Here is a 5,506-nt window from a genome sequence, read left to right on the forward strand (position 1 = left end):
ACAACGTCTTTCTTTGAACTTTGAAATCAAACGTTCTCTGGAGTGCAAATAGATCTATGGTAATTGAATGTAATGCTGCAGATAACTTGCTTAAATGTGTAACTTCTTAACAAAACAGATGTGGTGTTTAAACACACTAATGCAACAATGTGCATTTTTGTATGACGTACATATGTATCTGACTAATCAGACATGAGTCACAGTTCTGGCACACATAAATTGCCTGGCCTGAGGTGCAAGCATCGCGGGCCCATTTGTTGCATTTCACACACTTAAACCACGTCTTCTTTCGAATATTGTATGAAAATGGCTCCACATGAAGCCAAAAGAGATGTCAGCGGCTTACGTCAAAATCCTTAGCTGCACTTCTGATTGATTTGTTCTTCAACTTCACCTGCCTGACTGCTTTTAACATTATGTCAGGCGGTGTACTGTCATTCTCTGTCTTCTGTTTATAATTTTCTTCCTTCCTTCAAAAACACATTCCTCCTTGCAATTACAAATTAATTACAAGCTTATTTGTCTGCTACCCTTGTTGCCTAACTAAATTAATAACTGGATCATGTAGTGTGTGTGTGTGTGTGTGTGTGTTTGTATCTACTAACATACTACATGCCTACGGTATAAGACCGTATATACTCTGTCATGAATTCAGTCTTGTCAAGGCATATGGCTGCTGCTGTAAACTACAGTGTGTAAGATTCTATTTACAGTATCATTTAATACTAGTGTCAGAGGTAATTACACAATTTCACATAGTTTTTTGAGCATGTTCTATGTGTTTATTTGTACTGGGGCACATGTGACGACTTGACCCAAAGTCATTGAGACAACTTGCCCCAAACTGACATGTGTGCTAATGTTGGCTATTTCTCAAGGTTAGCTTAACATAGCACTTCAGTTGAAGTATTAAAAGACGAGTTATTGTCTCCTCTACTTTGTGCAAAGTTATCATTTTGAACATTCATACCTAATAAGGTTGGAATACATAAAATGTAAAGTGCAAATGTTTTACTTTTGAAGCAAAAAAATTATAAAATTGTGCTCACCTCAGATTAGAGTGAACTTGACCACATGTGAACAGGAAGTTGAACATAGAAAAAGAAGTCACACAAAATGGCTATTTGATTTTTGACACAGAGCCTCTAGTGTTGGAGTTATGAGCAGTGTGACAACTTACACACGAGACAACTTATCCCGCTCTCCCCTATATATGACCAAATATTCCTTGTGACCAACAGGAGTTTCTTCCTTTTCAGGTTATGTGTCTGCAGAAAGCATCATACTCACAGGAGAAGATGTTACTTTGAAATGCAATTATGATGCTCAATACTATGTCAGGCTTTCTACATGCTGGGGCCGAGGGGCCCTTTCTTACTGCACTCTTAGCTACCTGCTCCTGGGTGACCTTGATAAACGTGATGTTTCCCTCATCATCAGGCAGGATGAGGAGAGCAACTCTGGGATGTAGCCTACAGCTGTCAGATAGAAATACCGGCTGGTTCAATGATCACACAAGAGGTGACTCTAACAGTAGTGGCAGGCAGCACACAGAGAAACAGAGAAACATGTTTCTACAGTAGCCCAAACTGACAAAATGCTCTACAGAGTACACGCCATCACTATGTTCAATAGGTACGAAAAACAAGCAGAAGAAGAAAAAGAAGAAGTAGTATTAGTAGTTGTCTGGTGTTTTAGAAGTAAGAAGAGAAATGAAATTTGGACAAATGGAGGACGCAGGTATTATTCAGCACAAGAGCCGACAGAGCGTGTCGGCCGCTGTAGTTTCAAGTCTCAGCGGTGACTGAGCCATTGTTTGTAATTTACAACCCTCACCACTAGATGCCACTAAAACACACACACACTGAACCTTTAAGCTACAGAAAAGTAAAATCCACAAAAGTATTTCTGCCAGAGTTTCCATGACAATCACAGTTTAATTTAAGGTAGTTATGAGGTTGGAAAATGCATTTGTTCCTACCCTTAACCAGTTCAAACGACCTCAAAATTTGAGAGGGTTAGGAGCACTTCAGCTGCAGCCACAGTCTGCAGACGAAGCACCACATGTGTTTCATATTGTAATTTTTATCTCATGAGTTTCACTGGTTCAAGAGAGAATTCATAATGATAATGATTTTGGAACAACAAAGTCTCGGAAATCATAGAATTAAGGCTTGAATATAACATGATGTCATCAGGTGACATGGTTGTCTGTTGGTCTTTTTATACTGAATTAGTGACTCACAGACATTTTGTTTGAAATATTACATTAAAATGGGTTTAGATGTAATGTAATGGAAATGATCGTGATAACATTCATTGTGTTTGTCTTTCATTTCAACATCACTAAATTCAATCATGTTTGTATGAGATATTCTCGCCCTTTTCTTGCTGTTCCTCTGAGCTGCAGTCAGCAGCATTCAGTATGACAGCCCAAAATATAAATTTTCCCCCTGCAGATGCGTTACATCCTTTGTTTTATGAGCAGTGTTTTCATACGCAGGGATAAAACACGGTACACTGCCTATGACTGTAATGGTTTTTTTTTTTTACAGACTTAATTGGCTGTATCAGTTCCTTGCAAAAGTGTTGACGACATCCACATTTAAAATTGTAGAAGAAGCTGGGCCAGAACTATTCAGCATTGGAATTGTCACATCTCTGGTACAGTAAATGTTTTATTTCCAAAATAGAATATCAAAAAATATTGTTTTAATTATTCCTAGCACAAAATTTCTACAGATCATTTTACTTTTTAAAAAACAGGTGGTAACATACTCTCAGTTGGCTATAATTAAAGCCTTAGTGATGTGTGCCTAAAGTAATGTTTTAATATTAAAAACATAACAGTACTTCATTTTTATGGCCCAGACTGTATATAAGATTATCTTCCAATTACAATTGACCCTCATGACAAGGTTCATTTTCATTGCAGGAACAATTGAAAGCCTTCCTGGGAGTCGGAAACATTTTATTCTTCACTATAATCTTAATCCTCGTCTTTATTTTCCAAAAGGATGGAAAGTAAATAGAAAATATAAAAGTTGGCATCTATCGAACAGTTGAAGTCACTGAGTGAGCCTTCCTTCTTCCATCTTATCCTGTCCTAATAACACACTTGAAAGATTTTGCAGAGTACAATTTAAAATCCAATGCCAACATTCAGTACCACTACAGGAAGTAAGGAGCCTTTATTTAGTGGTCGTGGATGAACAACATATCTAGCAATAATTGTTTTCTTTTTTTTAACAATTTTTACCATTCCATAACCTTAACCAAATGTTTTACTGTAGTTGCCAAACAACTTGCCTCTCACAAGATTTCAGAGCAAGAATTGTCCTTGAGCAAGACTTGTGTTTCTGCTTAAAAACAAAGTGTCACCGGTTACCAGACACCTGGTATAACAGTCTGAGCCTGTCTGTGGCAAAAATAAGCTTTTTTTGTGGATGTAATTTTGACGCGTACAATTGCCACAAAGGAACATTGCGCATTTCAGCCACTGCACCCGTTTTGTGGCTGTCGGCTGAAGGCATCTACTGCAAAGATTCCAAAATATTTTGGATCTAGTCATTTCACCAGACATATGTAAAAATAGGGCCCAGGTTTAAAATACCAAAATGATCCTTCAATATCTGTCTATCCTGGGAGAGAGATCCCTTCCTGCTCTTCCTGCGGTTTCTTCCATTTTGTCCCTGTTAAAAGGTTTTTTGGGGGGAGTTCGAATCCAGAGTCTAACAACAGGGGATGTTGTATGCTGTGCAGATTGCAAAGCTCCTCGAGGCTAATTGTGATTTGTGATATTGGGCTATTTAATATAGTCTTAGTCTTAGTTGACTTAATAAGTAACACTTTTTTTTTAAACCAAATTTGCTGCTCGCATTTTACAGTGTCCCACTATTCTCTGATTAATTAATTTACTTTTCCTGTTTTTCTTTCTTTTTGTTTTGATGGCAAATTTAATCTCCCAGCATGCTTTATTAAGTCTCAGTACTTAAACTAAAGTTTAATGGAAGCTGATTCGTGGACACAATGCCACCTACTGGATAAACACATCAAAATATAATAATAATAATAATATAATAGAAATTTTCCACCTTGAACACAGCTCTCAGTCTTCCATGTCCACATTTTGATGGTGCTGTGTGTTTTTTCTGTAAGAATGATGAATTGCTGTGATCATACACATTCTCAATCTCAAAATTTGGGTCCTTTCAAAATGATTTTGTGTATTAACAAAATGTATTTATTTTATATATTTTAACTCAAATCTTAAAATCAAACTAAAAAAAAAGGGTGCGTTCCACAAATTACATAATATTCCATTTTTTAAATTTTGTCCGCATTGAATTTCACCTTTGAATTGAAGTCCTCACGTTCCAGTGAAAGTAAGTTGCTCTTTTTCTGTTTTTGTTCTGGTTTTTGGAGTGTTAAAAAAATTTATTAGTGTAGCAAGGTAAGCAAAATCCAAGAAATCATGGGTGAGGCATCTTTTCTGAATCAGTGAGAAAACTCTTTATGTGGCTATGACTGTTGTTTTCAGGAATTTCAAATGTCATGACCGACAAAATCTGAGAAAAGCATCTTAAAATTGCTGTTGTATGTAACTTTCTCTTTTATTGCTGTCTACTTTTGTGTGTGTACCAGGGTGCACATGTACAACAGAGTTGGTGCTCTCATGTAGTAGTAATGAGTTGAGTTAAACAAATATGTGAAGCTATCCCATAAATCCATTTGGATTTGGATTTAATGTAGAGCTAAACTCAACATTTGTGATGCTATACAGGAATGACTAAATCCATTAAGACTGACTCTGCAAACATGAAAGTCAACCTTCTTTCAATCCTACAAATACCAACAATAATAAAAAAAAAATCTACAGCTTTGTGTTTTTGAAATATTGCAATAAACAGTTAGTTGAACGTGTCTATGGGAGTGATCAAAGAGGAAGTTCGGTGCTGGGTTACTAAACATCCAGCAGACCCAAATGTTTACTCAGCAGTCTAAGAAGCACACAACAGTCCATGGCCCTTGAGTAAACCAGACTTTCTATTTTTCATCAGTGTTATCAGGACCTAATGTGTATACGTTTTTAGAAATGAAGATGAAGATAATATATTGGAAACCATTTTGTGTTTTGCTCACATGCTGATAATTAAAGTTAGTATTGAAGTTAGCGTTGAAGTTAGTGTTTAAAGTCTTGAATGTCTTCTACTGGACCAAAATCATTTTCCAGTGTGTGCTCAATTCAAAAAGTACTGCACTACAGTACTACAGCTCCTACACCCAAGGGAGAAGTTAAGAGTTTGAATGGTTAAACTAAAACCTTCTATCCCTATCACTTCACGGATTGAGACCAAACAACAGGAGAGAAGACATTATGTTGACAACCTTGATTCTGTCTCTGTCTAATCATCAAAATGTAACAGTGTACCACTTCTGGAATAAGGGAACCAAAACCGCAGAAAAGGAAACAGCTCTTTTCTACATTCCTCTTCTGCCAGCAGAA

Source organism: Micropterus dolomieu, linkage group LG19 (genome assembly GCF_021292245.1).
Source record: "Micropterus dolomieu isolate WLL.071019.BEF.003 ecotype Adirondacks linkage group LG19, ASM2129224v1, whole genome shotgun sequence".
Taxonomy (NCBI): Eukaryota; Metazoa; Chordata; class Actinopteri; order Centrarchiformes; family Centrarchidae; genus Micropterus; species Micropterus dolomieu.